The sequence below is a fragment of the Nanorana parkeri genome, unplaced genomic scaffold (assembly GCF_000935625.1).
Source record: "Nanorana parkeri isolate BGI_ZX_2015 unplaced genomic scaffold, ASM93562v1 scaffold168, whole genome shotgun sequence".
Classification (NCBI taxonomy): Eukaryota; Metazoa; Chordata; class Amphibia; order Anura; family Dicroglossidae; genus Nanorana; species Nanorana parkeri.
The window spans coordinates 199773-217995 of NW_017306436.1; positions in this window are offsets into that span (position 1 = coordinate 199773).

Below are 18223 nucleotides of genomic sequence, written 5' to 3' on the forward strand. Positions count from 1 at the left end.
TGGAGGGAACGCTGTGACAACTGGCCATTAGGAGCTTTGGGTGAGTATATCTTTGTTATTTTAGCACCTAGACACAAACAAGCACTTAATCCTTGCAGTGTGGGGGTAGAACCCACTGCAAGAGGTAATAAAAAATGTCCTGGAGTTCTTTAGAACGTGTCAAGCTTACATTAACATGTTATATTACATTTTATTGATGTGGTTTGCAACTACTGAGGGTTATTCACACATTTATACTAATTCAATGTACCATGAAGGTTGTTTATTCCAGGATTGACCAAGAAAACTCAACTCCAGCCCTCACCAGCAATAAGTGAAATATGGGGGGCTGTCTTTGCTGATCCCCTCTTTGGAACACCAGAGTCCTGGCCAGTAGCTAAGAAAGTACAGAAGCCAGATATAGTCAGGTAAACAGCATTTTCAGAAGGAGATGTCAGCAGGAGTAGCCTTCATAGCCTATCTATGTTTACTTTAGTTCTTTAGGTTCCCACCAGTTTCATTTTCCCAGCTTAGTAAATGTAGAAAACTCAAGGAAGAAAATTAATTTAACCTAAAACATAAAGAATAACGATGTAATCAAACTTCTGCAAATTTAAGGCTCAAAACACTGATTGCAATGTTGAAGATTGAAACATCTTGTAAAATATGCTGAATTTGTACCTTGATAACTATCCTCCTTTGCTGCTTTAGTTGAAAGTGCAGTGAAGATGACATGTAGTCTCTTTATTGGAGAAGTTAATGTGCAATGCAAAGTACAAATGTGCACACACACACACACACATACACTATGAACAATTATCCTCAGATATTAGAATGCTTAACCTTTATTATTATTATTATTATTATTATACAGGATTTATATAGCGCCATCAGTTTGCACAGCGCTTTACAATATAAGGAAGACATTACAATTACAACACAATTCAAGACAAGATGGTACAGAGGGCCCTGCCCCTGAGGGCTTACAATCTAAAAGGGAGGGGGAAGTCGTCCATGAGGAGGTAGCTGGGTGGGGATGAATTGTTTGAGGAAGTGATAGTTCACTGGTTAGGTTGAGGTCGGATAAGCTTCCCTGAAGAGATGAGTCTTAAGAGAACGCCTAAAGGTAGTCAGAGTAGGAGATAGATGGATCAGTTGGGGTAAAAAGTTCCACAGAATGGGGGAGACTCTAGTGAAGTCCTGGAGGCGAGCATGGGAGGAGTTGACAAGGGAGGTAGAGAGCAAGAGGTCTTGGGAGGAGTGGAGGGGACGGTTAGGGTGGTACTTAGAGAAAAGGTTTTAGATATAGCCGGGGCAGAGTTGTGGATGGCTTTGTAAGTGATTGGTAATATTTTGAATTTTATCCTTTGGCAGATTGGAAGCCAGTGGAGGGATTGGCAGAGGGGGGTGGCAGACACTGAGCAGTTAGTTAGGAGGATAAGTCTGGCAGCAGCATTCATGATAGATTAAAGAGGGGATAGCCTGTGTAGCGGTAAGCCAATGAGGAGGGAGTTACAATAGTCGAGACGAGAGATAACAAGGGAGTGGATAAGCAGCTTTGCGGTTTCATTGGTGAGGAAGGGGCGTATTTTCATATTTTGGAGATGTTACGATGGTGAAGACGGCAGGATTTGGATAGTGATTTGATGTAGGGAATAAAAGTGAGGTCTGAGTCAAGGATGACACCCAGGGCATGGGGGGAGGGTTGGATGGTTGTGTTATCAATTATGATAACGGTGAGTTGCTGAGTGGAGAGGTAGATTTGAGTGTCATCAGCATAGAGGTGAATCAGCATATTCAAGAAATTACTATGGTAATGGTACCATAAGTAACAATTAGCATGAATTTATGAGGTGATTAAGAAGGAATATAACTGTAATTTTCAAATTGCTTAATGGGGAAGGTGGAGTCAGTAATAAACTGTGTACTGCAAGTTCACTTAAGAAGACAAGAGGCGGACTTCCGGTTCCGGCACCCATGTGAGTGGCAGCAGGGAGAAGGCGCTCCCGTTACGGCATCCTAATTATATAAAAAACCGGCTACCCACCTCGTGACAGTTACTCTACTGAGCCAGCAGAGTGTCCGGTGCCCGGGGATGGACCGATTCCTGGCGTCTGCACGATCCAGATCGAGATCCCGATCACTTAATCTGTCTCGGGCGCTCACTCGGGAGTCACGTGCAGCCAAGATGGCGGCGGCCCCAGGTACTTACCCACATAGAAGCGTGTCTTAGGCCTCTGAGGTGCAGGGCCTAGATGAGGACAGCACGCATGCTAAAATAGCAGCTGCGGTAGCCAAACTACTGAGACCGACTATCACTGAGGCGGTGGAGACAGCCATTCAGCACAGCATGGGCCAAATCAGGAAGGATCTGTCAGCACAGGCACGAGCACTTAAAGAAGCGGAACACCGCATCTCCTCACTGGAGGACGACTTGCTGGAAGCTCAATCGAAGCTGATCACGTGTGACACTACCTCACGGGCGATGCAAGATAAGATAGAGGACCTTGAGAATCGTTCTCGCCGCAACAACTTGAGGTTAGTGGGCCTTCCTGAGTCATACAAGCCGAACGAATTGCTCACGTTGTGCGCATCCACTATCCCGGCGTTGCTAGGGGTCTCTGCAGCCTGCACAGCGGAGAGGGCTCACCGCCTGGGGCAGCCAAAAGACAACGCTAAGGCACCGAGACCGGTTATCGTCAGGTACCTTAACTACGCCGACAAGCTCCAGATCCTACAAAAATACAGAGCTGCTAAATCTCTTCAAGTTGATGGGAATAAAGTACTACTATTCGCGGATTACTCGGCCGAAGTGGCGAGACAGAGGAAAGCTTTCAGTGAGGTATGCTCCAACTTATATCACCAGCGGATCAAATTCACACTGGCCTATCCGGCCGTCCTGCATCTTACCACGACTGAAGGTCGCAACTACTCATTCCGGGATCCAGATGAAGTACTACAATTCCTTAATCAGATGGATGCTACAAATACTGGGTCTCCCTCCAAATCTCCCTTGCCTCCACGTTCGCCACGCAAATCCACCAAAATACCAAAGCGGGTGATGGGCACTCCCCGCAAATACCGTAAGCGTTGATGGTAACAGGAGTGATACCTCGGTTCAATTACGTTAACTGTTCTTATTCTTTCCCATCATAATTATAGAGCAGAGATGGGTAGTGGACACCCTTCGTTTGTTGTTCTCTCTTCTATATATTGCCAGGATGGCCTGTAATGGGTTTGAAGAGCATATCCTGTTATGCGTCCATAGGGAAATTGCGAAGTCAGTAAAGTATATGTTTTATTTTTCTTTCACTGTACATGTTGTATGGTTTTCATGCACTGTTTATGTTCTCTCATGTTCTAATTGCACTATGATCAGAATAAGTTCCCACCTACTGCTGGTACATGTCTCGCTGTGCCACTTCAGATGGCTGATTGCCTACTCTCTGTTATGTCTTCCTGCGGTTGCTTGGGTGAGCTTCTGGGGGAAACGTCTCATTACTGTCCTTGCAATGCACTATCCGTGCTTGAATAATCCTGACCCATCTCGTATACATTCATGAAAATAATCTCGTGGAATGTTAAGGGTCTGCGTTCCCCCCAGAAGCGGACCAAGGTATTACGTCACTTGAAACGCCTGAGGGCGGATGTGGCCCTGCTGCAGGAAACGCATCTCAGGGACGAGGATCTATTTCGGATGAAACGCCTATGGGTGGGGGAAGTGTTCTGCTCGCCATCCCAGGGCCGCACAGCTGGTGTTCTGATACTGCTTCGTAAGAGGTAAAATTGTAGAACTCCCTTCCCCAGGTAGTGGTATCACCTGAGAGTATATATTCATGCAAGAAACTTTTGGATGCTTTCCTCAGTGCACACAATATACAGAGGTATTGTATACTGTAGGTACACTTAGTGACTCATACATACACATAAATGCACATATACACATAGGTTGAATTGGATGAACCTGTATCTTTATTTAAACTTTACTATGTAACTATATACAGTATATATATATTCATGAGTGCTAACATCTAAACATCTAAGTACGTACACATGAGCATCATAACTACGCATAACCAATATAAAAAAACACAATGTTGTTAAGTGGAATCTGACCATCCCAGCAGGTTCCTGACAATCACAACTAGATTACATGGGTTGGATAATCTCTTTTAACTGCTGTGTCTTTGCTTTAAAACACCTGATTGTACATACTGTAAGAATGGCATCTCTCATCCTGCTACTCTAGCATGGCGTTCTTAGAAAATAAGGGAATCTCACAGCCCAGTCCATTGTTTAGCAAAACCATTAAAGAATCAGCATGTCCTCAAGTTACCTGTTGAATAATGAATGGGTTGTTTGTGTATACATCTACTTTAATGGGGCATTGGGATTCGCACAATCTACTTATGAATAATTTGAGGACATGCTAATTTATGAATGGGTTGCTGGTATTTAAAACCCATGTGATGGGTTTTGTATATAACAACACATACCCACACATTGCTGCTCTGTAGAAGTGATTGGGCAGCTTTACTGTCACCCAGATCACTTCTCCATTAAAGCCAGGAGGTTGCTGTACAATTTTCAAACAAGCTCATTCCTGCTTTGCAGCTGGTAACGTGCTTTAACCCTCTCAATGCCATGACATTTAGGACGTGTCCATAGCACTAAAAAGATTAAAAGAAAAATATAATAGTGTTCGGACAATTTTTTTGTATTTTCAAACTTTACATGTTCATAAACCTATACTTTATTTACGTTTTCATTACTTATGTCGTCTGAATTTTAGAAAGAGACATTTAGTACATAGTGCTTTTGTGCACAGTGCATTGTGAGCCTTGAGCTTTTATGTTCATAAACCTATACTTTATTTACGTTTTCATTACTTATATAAAATCTGAATTTTAGAAAGAGACATTTAGTACATAGTGCTTTTGTGCACAGTGCATTGTGAGCCTTGTATTTACACAGCCCAACAGTAACTTCTCACTTGTATACTGTGTCTCTATAATCTTACTCCCAACTTTCTATGATGAGAAATAGGGACACCTTTCAGCACAGTGTATATAGGCAATGGACACGCCCCTGCTATGCTCCCCAGTTATGCGGACCATTAAGAATGTTTATGCCAACAATGATTGGTTAAACTCTCAGTTATTACTTTTCCCCCATTACTTTGCCTTTACACTGGGTTTTCAAATAGCAAACACAATAAGATATAAGATAAATGTTTTAGTGCAGAATAATACTTTTGGTAGTTAAATAGTACATTTTCATAAGTATCTGTACATCAGACCGAAAAAGAGGGACAACTCAGGAGGAAAGGACATAGGGATTTGGTTCCAAATGAGGGACAGTTGGGAGGTGTGCTATAAATTTGTTCCATAGAGAGCCCTATGAACTGCATACAGGGAGGGGTGTGTCTGTTTTCTGACTCCTGCAACTTTGTGTTATGCATACAGCTGAACAGCAGAAGATCTAATCACACTGTTTATAGCACAGAAATAAAAACTGCAAATAACCTTCAGTTAGCAGTTCTGTAAAGCTCCACCTGCTGGTCGAACCTGCTAAAAATAAAATCCTAATATTTACCTGATTGAAAAAACAATACTATATTTCAGTTTTTAATCTCTAATCTAGAACATGTTAAATTAAGAAAATATTTCTTTTACATTTTGCTTTCAAATTGGTTACTTTCATAATAATGATTTAAGTAAAAAAGAAAGTAAAAGTAAAATTGAACCATAAAATTAAAATGTGATTTATAACGTATTTTCACAGCAATAGTTAAAATTAGGTTTGCAGTCATTCATTTATTATTATTTTTTTTTCTACCTGACACTCTTGCAATGATAACTGCTACTCGGTGACCTACATTCAAAATTACATAAAAATTAATGCCACATATTTCATGTTATGTGTCACTTTTAAGGGTGTGTAATTTGAAGCTACATATTGCTTTATGACATACACTGACCTACATATCCATTAGTGGCTTCAACTTGATTTCCACATCTAGTAAGTAATTCATGTCCACCCTTATTTTCTCTCATTATATTAATACTACTATTAAATCTTGTTTTATCTGCAATAAAACACATATTGCAGCATGTTTTCAATGTATTCAAGTACCATTAAACTGGTCTAAGTATATGCATATTATTTTGTTGTTTGTTCTGTTTAATTGGACTTATTTTCACCATGCTATTTTCTATTTTAGATTAATTGATTCAATGTTTTGCAACACTTCCAAGCTGCCAGTTCCTTAATTTAAATGACTATTTATTATGCACATTTTTTGTCATTTAATAAGGGTTTTTTCTCATCCTTTTTGTTAGAAAAAAAGTCATACTAGCAAGTCTGAACAAGCTACTGTTAACATTCACAATACATATGGAGTACTGTTCTATGGTACTGTAAGCTGCCATTTTAGGCTTCAAGAAGATTACTAATCTCTTCCCATTGGATGACTAGATAGAAAATTCACTGTTGATCTCTGGAAGGATTTACAAATTAATTACAACTAATACGTTAACCAGAATTCAACCTAGACCCACCAAATCATCTAAATAATAATTGTACAGGTTGCTGCCCTCAATTCCTTATGGTCCTCGTTCATCACAGTAACAAACAATGCCTTTGCTGATTACTAGTGCTCACTAGTCACTGCTGAGTGACTTCACCTCAACTGTGAAAACACAGAGGGTCAGTTGCTTGGCACAGTGCCCATTCAGCAGCCATTCAGCAATTTTTTATTTATGAATACTAGGCCTTCTGATTGGTTGAAGGGTGGTGTCCAGTTAGAGAACTCCTAGACTAAACTCAGGGCTCTTCTACCCATCGTGTCTTGAATTATTACATGTACTATATCTCTTAACATTTTAATGCAAACTAATGGTGCTATATAATTCCTGTATAAAAATAATATGCATTGATAAAAATACTAGGCATAACTTTTGGTGTCAACAAAATTGGTAGAGTGACAGTGCACCAAGAATCAGAGGTAAAGCTACCATCAGACATGTCTTGTTGGTAGAGGCAAGTACAATACATGTTCACAGTGTAGCTGTATATTGGCTTTGAATTACATTTCCTTTAGAATGACTACAAATATTTTTCCAAACTGCTCCTATAGCCATGTTCCTAAAGTATGCACTTAAAGTAACACTAAACACAGGAATTATATCCTAAAATGCATTCAAGTAATAACAAAAATGTAGCTTATTTGTACAGCACTAGGCTGTAGTCTCAAATCATCTCTGAATTTGTACCTTATTTGTGTATCAAGCACCCGTAGAGCCTCAAATCCTCTCTCATTTGGTGCTGACACTGTTCTTCCTTCTGGGGGGTGGTTACTTTTGCTTCCCATGGTCCCTGTGTGTGTTGTAAAGTAGCCACCACTCCAATATTGCTCCCATGATGGACTACAATTTCAGTACAAATTAGTAAACTAAACATGAGAGTATAGTCTATCATGGGAGTGAGCTTGGAGTGGTGGCTACTTTACAATACACATAGGGACCATGGGAAACAAAAGTAGCCACCATCCAGAAGGAAGGACAGTGTCAGCACCAAATGAGAGAGGATTTGATGCTCTAAAGGTGCTTGATACACAAATAAGGTACATTTTGGTTAATAGTTAGGGCACCTAAATGTGTTTTTATGATTTAACTGCCAAATTTAGTGTCACTTTAACCAATAGTCAATCCTCAGTTAACCATGTAATATTTTGTAAATATGGAAAAACACAAAACACACAGGTTTTTTACGCTTGTCAATATCTTTTCTAAAGTAGATAGTAGTATCCACATACCACTGTCTTTCTTCCTCATTGCCTTTATCATTTCAGATAAATATCAGCTAATGTTGCAATAACTTTATGTTGACTGCTGTATACCGACAGTTATCAAAGATCAAATTTTTCAGTTTTCTTACAGTCTTGCCATTTTTCCTGGTGTTAAGTTTACTACAGGTGTCTGCACTTCAGAGGACCGCGATGCTACAGAACATACATTGAAACTGACTGTTCAAGAAAAACACAATGGAAGAAGTATATTTCTACTAACACATAGAAGCCTCAGAAGTTGACTCCAAAGGGCCAGTGAGTAATTTTAACAAGATACCACAAATAATATTTTGGATGTTTAAGAAATACATATTGAACACAGTATAATCAGCTTTACACTTACAAGATTATAATGAAGTAAACTACAAAAAAACAGTGAATACTTTTGTATAAAATAATACAGCACAGAAACATCAATGAAACATTAAAATCCCCTTTTCACCTACAAAACACAAAGACAGAAGATACAATGAAGTTAGCTGTTTAAGAAAAACATTATAGGAAGAGTAATATTTCTTTGTTTGCTCTTAAAAAACTCTAACGAGGAAGACTACAAAAAGCCAGTAAGAAACTCTACCTAGATAATAAAGAGGATATGCTGGAGTTGACTCTTAAAAAATACATAATAGAAACAGTGACATTTCAAATAACAAGAGTTTCAAATAAAATGTATTTTATGAAAGTGCAGTGTCTATAGCTCAAAAAGGATAAATAAATAAAAAATTGGGGAATGTTTACACCGTGTCTTTTCACTTCTATGAAATCCAGTAAATGCTGCAAGTGGCAGAAATATTTTATGTCACTGACTGAATCACATTAAAGGATATCACCAGGAATTATATATGGAAAGAACAGTGGGAGCTAAGTGTAAAGTGTTAATTATACTTAGCTTCATGCTGTCCTTTACCAGATACAGCACCACAAATACTTAGCAGAGAGTGAAGTGGTACTTCCTGTCCCTGCTGTTTTAGAAATGTAATTAGTTAATGCAATGTAATTCTATGGGGCTACTATTTGCATAGACAAACTGTGTTGAGAGAGTAACAGGGACAGGAAGTAGACTGCACATAGACCAGAAGCACCGAGATAACAGAACAGCTGCACTCTCAGTTTTCTGAGAGCTGTATCTTGGAAAGGACAGTATGGAGGTAAGTGTAGCTAACACATTAAACTTACCTCTCATTGTCTTTTTCATACACTTACTTCCTGATTTCTTTTAAGCACAGGGAGAATTATATAAATTCTGTTGCACAGCAAGGTGATGTTAAACAGGAGCAGTAAAACAGAATATGAAACATATTTACTATAAGTTTTGCAATGTGATTCATAAAGTCTTCTCTGTGCTGGCCCAAAGTAGCATAACACCAATATAAGACTTGCCCCTGATCACTTGTTAACTGTTTAAGTGTTAGGGCGTGGTTTCCGCAGCGCGCAAGATGGTCGCTTAACTCAGGAGCTCCTACTCACCTGCACTCAGCATCAGCCTCTGCAGCCTTTCTGGCAGCGACATGTGGAAGATTGGCCCGCAATATCCACCAGTGAAAACACCTGCATCGACAGGGAACCCACTTAACAAACAGGTAACAGAGATCTTTCTCTCCCAGCGCCACGAGACCTCTGAGGTGCTGCCTCCCAACATGGCGGCGACGTCGTCAGGCCATTCTCCTCGATTCCGGGGAGGCCTCTATGCACTCCTACATCAAACGTCAGCCCACCCGTTCTGACCTGTCATCCATCGCTGCGGATATCAAAGACACCCTACATTCCGCGGTGACCGAATTATGGAAGGACATCCTCGACATTGGCTGCAGGCTGAGTGCTTTAGAGCGCGCGGGAGCCGACAGATGTGTGGAGCTCCGCAGGGTCCATTCGCCCCAGGACGCCACCTCACACTCCCTCATCACCATGTGGAGACAGCTCGGAGATCTCCACAATCAAGGCCGCAGGTCCAACATTCAAGTCCGCGGCCTCCAGGAGACAATCATGCCGGATGCCGTCTCCGCCGCTCTCCTTCGGCTCTTCAAAAACCTCCTGGAATGGGTGCTGGACTCCCCTATTGAGTTTGTACGCGCACACCGAGCACTTGGGCCTCAGGCCGCGATGCAGGATACTCCTCGTGACTTAATCTGCTGCTTACAGAGCTTCCCTCTGAATTTTACAGAAATTCATACAAAAGTTAAATTCGGAACGAAACAAATTGCACATGTCTAATGGTAACTCAGTAATGGGAGGAAAGAGCAGCTGCAGGAAGACCACAGGCAATATTGATGACTAGTCCTTTGTCCCCTGCTTGCCTTTTTTGGCAAATCTTCCACTGTTCGGGTCTCACATCTCTTAAATATAATTAATTTTGAATACTTAATAGATGCATTTCCCAATTAACTGAGCTACAAACATTGCAATGAAGATCTTAACATTCTTGAATGTCAGCATCAAATGCTTTGCAATGTTTAGGTTTTATATCAGTACAAAAATTACTTACTTTCTGTTAGATTCTATGTTAAAACATAAAATATAAAAATCAATAATTTATTCCATACAACAGACTAAACTTTCATACAATCATATTAGAAGCATTTGGATTATTAATTATCTATCAATATTGTAACCAACCTCCTATTTAAAACGTTCAAATATTTCAGTTCTGATCTGTTTTGCGATTACAATCCCCATAGAATTTGTTTAATTATATTATAATTAAAAATAATTGCTACTTCAGAACAAGTTCACTAACTTCCCTGTAGTGTGCTCATTATTTTGTTCTAGGATCATTACAACAAGGTATACATAATTATTTTATGAAAATGCAAAATTATTACGTGCAGTTGGTTTATTGCAATATTTTTTCAGTTTATTCATACTCTAATTTTATGCAAAGCTATTCCGTTTTTTTATCTAGGTATTTGGTTAGTTTATCTTAGGCATCATATAGGACACACCTCCATGCATCTAATTGAAAAACTTTGTATAATCCCGTTTTAGTAACATTTTACAGAAGAAAATGACAGTACATCTTTTACAGCTGTTTTTATAGTGAAACAAGGGGATAAAGCATAAAAATACTCGTTACTTTTATTTAAAAGAAAACTATGGGCCAACCGTTTTTGCTCATAGTTCTCTTCAGGGTCACAGGAGGACATATACTACTGTCCTCCGGTAACCCAAAACTCAGTATAAGCCTCAGCTATTGGAAAGTTTCAAGGACAATGTACCTAAATACAGCGCTCGTCCAAGGGGGGGGGGCTGTGTCTGTTAGGTTTTGAAAATGGTACTAAGTATACTTGTTGGGTTGAGCGGCTTCAGAAAAAAAATGATGGGTGATTAAATCAGAGAAAGGAGGGGAGAAGCGCTCCAAACCAAGCTAGAGAACGGGGCGTTTTTTTGGGAACCGAAGGCTGGAAGCAGGGGCCGGTTTTAATTCCCGAATCAGAGTTGTGTGTTCGATGGTTGATCCAAATTGTCCCAGAAAATACAAATGTATAATACGAAGATGAGGATATTTGTGTAAAGCAAATCAAAACAAAAGTAGGAACTTACCATTAGGTAAGGAGTGTAGCGAAGTCATCGGCGAGGGGTAAAGATGGTTGGTTCTGGATCTTCAGGGGTTCCTGGTTGCGATCCATTGTTAAGAGGGATGTCAGTCTTCTGTAGTCCAATAGGCAAGGAGTGCAGCGGCATCACCGGCGAGGGACGTAGTTTGTGGTTCCGACTTCTGCTTTTGCTGATTGTAGTCTTTTTCTTTAAGGGGATGTGGGTCTGCTTGTCTCTGGTCTGCAGATTAAATCCTGGTGGGTGCGGGTGGCACAGGTGCTGAGTATAGGGTTCCTAGTCTTCCTGTATTGAGCCAGGAGAGGCAGCTGACAGGCTGTGGTGGGCTGGTCTATTCACAGAGCATCGGGATGACGCCGCTGCACTCCTTGCCTATTGGACTACATAAGACTGACATCCCTCTTAACAACGGATCGCAATCAGGAACCCCTGAAGAACCAGAACCAACCATCTTTACCCCTCGCCGATGACTTCGCTACTCTCCTTACCTAATGGTAAGTTTCTACTTTTGTTTTTATTTGCTTTACACAAATACCCTCATCTTCGTATTATACATTTGTGTTTTCTGGGAAAATTTGGATCAACTTCTCACTTCTGTTTCATTCAGCAGGGAGGAGATCAGCAAACAGACATTCACCATTCTCTCTCACTGATGCCTGCTGGCACATGCGATGTCAGTCCCAGGCCCGCAGGAGGGGCAGCGGAGCCCTGAAAGCAAGACATGTGGTGTCGGGCATGGTGTGAACTGTTTACCAAACCTTGAAAGTGATCTGAAAGCTTGTCAGCTGCCTGAATCACTTCCAGTGTAAAGCCAACAGTCTAGGGAGTCTGTTTACAGAGGCCCGCTGCCAGCCACATATGGCATATGTCACTGGCAGCAAAAGGGTTGTGCTGAATGTGGCTGGGCTTGATTTGTGAGAGGTATAGTGGTACATGATTTGTAAGCTTTAAAGGAGAACTATGGGGGTCAGGGCTGTTTGTACTAAGATACTGGAGGCCTGTTTAGTTTCTCACTGTGAACAGACTTGGAGATACCCACTTCGCACATCAGTTGAGTTGATAGACTAAAAAAGTGAAAAGCGTTCACTTAGCAAAAATGAATGTTCATTTATCTGACTGAATAAGGTGAAACCATTCTCACTTTAAATGCACAGCTATGTGCAAGGGAAATGTTTCATGATAGTTGGTATATACAATAAACTTCTGGACAATCTGTAGTTAAATTCAAGCTATATAATGGAGCAGAGTCTAATGTGAAACCAATTGTAAGTGTTATTATTATATGATTCTCTTGCAGAGGGCTCATACACAGAACACAGACGTGACTGAAAATATATTTTCTTATGAAACCTGTTTACTCAATGCAAGCTACAGAACCAAAATGCCCTCAGCTGTTACAAACCTTTAAAATAATCGAAGCAGAAATATTTTTTTTGACAGCTGCATGAGAAGGGGTGACCTAATCACAAAAAGCAAGTGGCTACTCACTTAAAATAATTTTTACCAATTAAATAATTTACTGGCAATTGTTAATGGCTTTTTCATGTCAGAAGATAGAATTATAAACCCCAATACCTTTAAAATTGCCCATTAGGTTTCTATATATAATACAAATTCTGGTCATTTAAACCCACTTTCACATAGAACATCATGTTAAAAATGTAATTATTCTCTTACACATATTATAATGCAAAAAAAAGCAAATAGCAAATAATTTTAAACCTTTATTACATGATTCTATAAGTCCATACATGTAAAGAATTAGAGGAGATTGTACTCATGGTGGTAAAATTAGAAACAAGTAAACTGAATGCATTTACATTGATTACAGCATTGCTCTAAATAGCAGTGTTTTTTCCCTAATATATCTATGTTTTAGTATGGTGTAAGTTCATGAATCAGCACAAATATAATTTCAAAAACTACTAAAATTGCATTACAACTTTTTGGTTATTCTAATAAAGGCTGCTGTTTACTGCATATTTCATCCTAACTTTTGTGCAATTTTTTAAATTATACCAAGAAAATATTTGAAGACATTTAAGACACAGGTTACATTGAAGCTTCTAATTCAGAAAGTCTATCCTAGGTCAAATAGAGCATCATGAGCTATAACTATCCTACTGTAGCCTTGCTTTGAAAAACAATTTGTATTGATGGATGACTCTTCATTACAGTCAGCACCTAAATTGATTTGGTAGATTAATCAAATAAAGCTAAAGTTTATAACTTTTTATCCAAGGCTGGCTCTTAATAAAATGTATCTGCCTTTTTAACAGTTCAAGGTAGCATGCTTAATACCGCATAAAGTGTTCAGCATATTTAAAGGTGCAACACAATATAATTTTAAAGATACCTACATGAATTACATATATTGTAGGCCAAAAAACAAATTCTATGTACCCAACATTCAATACTGCTCTGTTGTGCTTTTTAGCATAGCTAAAATAAATGTTAATCAAAAACACAGAAAATTATTTAATGAGAAAAAAACTCAAAAAAAATTACATAGCAGCAACATGTGGATAAAATCAATTAGAAACACAATATTTTTTTATAGAATTGGGCTTTTTTATGATTCTTCTTTTTGTTTAACAATTTTCTTAATTGAAGCACTGTTGCTTACTTTTATGATAAGCATCTGTGTCCTTGTCAAATGCTGTGGCACGACATACATATCCAGGGGTTAAAAAGCATCTCTGGAAATGTCAAAAAATCTTGAAAACATAAATTTCAGAGGCAGATTTCTAAAGACATCTTGATTTGTGCATGATCATTGTTGCTTAAGCATAACTACAATGTCTGATATTAGAAATTATGCTTCGAATGACCACATTGCTCTGTGAAAACAGGTTATTTTATTTCTGTGCTAACACTATGGGTTCTGACAATGTTTTAAATAAAAGTGAGAATCAGCAGAGATTTGTACTTCATATATCCCCGAATATTGTTTCACTGTCAATAAAGTTGCACTGTCTAACAATTTGTGTTAACAACAGAGGTTTTAGTTACACTACTATTGCAAAATATGTGGAAGCCATGCTGCCTTTTTGTGTTGCTTGATTTGGTGTGGGGACAGACTGGGGGCTTCAGATGCCATTGTAATGTGCTGGACACCTCCAAGCATACCTGCACTCAATTTATCCATTGCTATATATGCTCTAGGATGGAGGCTTTAGTAGATTAGCGTAAGGGCCACAATACACAGCGGCGCTTTGACAAGGCAGTGTGGCTTCCACATATTGTGCAAAAGTTGTGCAAATAAAACCTCTGTTTTTACCACAAATTTTCAGACATTGTAACTTGTTTTTTTACAGGCTAGCTAGTAAGTGTGCTGGGAAATGTATGTACAGGTACTGTTGAAGCCCTTCCATGTGCCTTTTACTTTAAAGGTAGTTATAAATCCAATTGTACAGTCGCTATTTTTGTTTTACTAAAAACCAGAGTACTTGCCTTACATATCTAAGTGAGAAACCTAAATCTATATAATTATAGTTCAATATTATTAAAGGAGAACTATGGGGTTCTATCTTTTCTTTATTAATGCATTCCTTAGGCTAAATAAGTAAATTATGTAATTTACTCTAATTAGCCAAAATGCACAGTAAGGCTGTAAACCCGTATTTAAGGTGGTGGGTGGGGCTAAGCGCCACAATGAGGAGACATCCCGACGTATCTGACGGGATCCTCCCCACTGATCTTCCTCACTGTGACTGACAGTGATTCTTGAGAGCTGCTACGCGTCCACGAATATATGGACATGCGCAGCAGCTCTCTCCTTACCTGCACGTCCCCGTGTGCCAGCCGGGCTCCTTCCCCCCTCTCTCTCCCTGCCCTGTGTGACACTGACATACTAAAATGATCGTGGATCGCTGATGACAGAAGGGAAGGAGCCCTCTCTCTCTCTTCAGCATTTACTACAAATGGGAACGTCCATATATGGTAAATTATGTCACTGGAGATCCCTGCAGATTGGATGCTTGCCAGTCTGCAGGGATCCCCAGTGACACCATTTACCATATATGGGCTTTCCCATTTGTAGACTCCGCCTCCCGCTCACAAATGCCAGCGTGCACGAGCTGACAAAACACAGCTGTGCACGATGAGAGGAAGCGCGGCCACAGCAATGAGATCATTTGAAAAAAAAGCTGTGGGCGGGCTGGATCAAATGTTAACGCCCCCTAAGAGGAAAGGAGCTTGGAGCAGGGTTGAAGATGGCCATTTACTACAGGTTTTGAGGGTTTTATCTGTAATGTGCTGCGACTTTAGAAAAAAGGAACGATGCTACCACAATCAAGGTAAGGGGTATTTTTATTTGACCTTAAGTCATAGTTCTCCTTTAAGTGGTAAAATAGGCCAGTGTTGATGTTAATGATAATTATTATTATAACAAATATTAATACAAAATAATAACCTTATTGGAAGAAACTATGCAATTTAGGTAACCCAGAGGCAAAATATCTGTTGAACTTCCAAAGTCTTTTTTGAGCAATACATTTTTATTAAGAAATATATCAGATAACAAAATAATGTATAAGGTGACAATATAAATAGCCACATCCATATCATAATTTCAAGAACAGTTTTGGAACATAAAAGAAATATTGTTACACATGAACGGTAATCTTGTGATCCAAATCGTTAATATATACCTGTAGGCATTAAGAATTGTAAACCAACCAGATCTGAGCCACCTAAAATTCAAAAGAGTTGTGTAAACTAAAGAAGAGAGAGAAAAGAAATAGAAAATAAGCAAGAAAAAGGAGAAGATTGAAAGAAGAGCATAGAAGTATATCAGTTACATCAAAACATGTATGACCAATATAGAAGAAATCAGGAAGGTCAGTGTGATTTGCAGGGTTTGAACAGTATTAAAGTGACAAGTTTATGGCTTAGGCATTTGGTAGTTCAACCATGACTTCCAGATATATTGGAATTTTTCTTGGGATTGGAGTCTATAGGAAATCAGTCTCCCATATTCGCATTGGGATTTCACCAGGGCGTTTCAGACAATGTAGGAACCAGTGAAGATTTCAAATATTCTGCAATCCACAGTCTAGCAGCAAACAGACCATGCATTACCACTACTCTGTATTCTGGGGGATAAAGTTCTATTCCTATACTAAGAAGAGCTAGTTGAGAGGTTGGGGAATTAAGAATTCCGGTGATTGATGCTAAAAATCTAAATGCATCGCTCCAGTAACTTGTGATGGATTTACAATACCAGAAGGTGTGTAAAAGGTTGCCAATCTGTCCACATTGCCGCCAACAATGTGGCGAGGAGTCAGAGAACATTTTAAAAAGTCTATAAGGCGTAAAATACTAACGGAGGAGACATTTTTGGGAAACTTCCCAGTGATTAATACATTTGGAGTGTGCTAAATTTGCCTTAATAGCTCTTTTCCATTGTTCATCTGTGAAACAGGAATGTAATTCAGCTTCCCATTTAAGCATAGATGGTAGTTTACTGAGTTTGATTGTAAAAGATTATAGTAAGAGGAAATATTACCAGCAGATGGATTTTTGTAATTAAGTAAAGTCCAAATGTCTTTGGGGCATTGAATTCTTGGACATGAGATTGAGCCTCGTAAATGTCTAATCTGTGAATACTTAAAATGATCACTAAATGATGTTAGTGCTTGTGGTGATCGTAATGAGTGGATGCCTCTATCGCACCATGAAGTGAGAGTCAAGTTAGGCATTAGGAGTCCATAAGTATAGAAAGGTATGTCAGATGCAAGAGAGGACTATGTGGTATGTGGCCGGTTCACAATAGATAATAAGTACTATCCTTGTCGCACTCCTTACCGATATGTCCCTTATAGTGGGGGGTGCTCGCAGTGACCGCGGATGGCGCCGCGAATGTCAGCATTTGTAGAAATGTCACCAGCACAGCAATCCTTTTAAGATAGCAAAAGCTTCATTTATTGAAGTTTTTTGTCATATGACAAAAAACTTCAATAAATGAAGCTTTTGCTATCTTAAAAGGATTGGTGTGCTGGTGACATTTCTACAAAGGTTCACAATAGAATCACAATCGGATAAGGTGAAGGTGTAAATTTCATCCTCATGGAATTACCAAACAACCAGGCTGGAAGGTTACCACCAGGGATCAAGTAACTTTCCATGTCATACCAACGCTTAGTGGTGTCTGCTATAGACCAAGATTTAAGTTGCTCTATAATATTCTCTTTTTAAGGGGAGGCCTAATCCTTCTTGTGTCTTATGTCTAGAAAGAATAAGAGCCTGGATTCTGGGTCTTTTCCTATTTCAGACAAAGGAATTAATTATAGCTTGTTTGCAAGAATGTAAGAATGTTTGCAATAGTTAAGGCCCAGAAATAATACAAGATTTTAGGAAGAATATTCATTTTAAATGCAGCGATCCTGCCTATCCATGACAATTCAAATCTTTTCATGTCATCTAACATAGCCTTTAGGGAGCTCAAGAGGAGCTCACAATTTTATTTATAAAGAGAAGATAGGGGTCAATTTTACCCCAAGATATGTAATGCAGTCATGAGTCCATGTAAATGGAAACATAGTTTGTAAACATTCCCTGTCTTTAGGGACAACGCCAACAAATAATATGACACCTCACCAAATAAAGAATGTAAACGGGATACTTTGGCCAGGGAAGTTTCCAGATTAGTCAATGTAAGGATAATAGTATGCAAAAAATTATTTTGAAGAAAGAAAAGTGGGGTTTTGAAAGCACCAAAGATGACAACTCCAGACAAAAAGATATATAAAATATATATTTATTAGTTGGTATAAATCTTAAAAAAGGGGGGCTTAATGCCAATACTAAAAACAGTTATTTAGGTAGATAGTCCCTAAAAGCTCT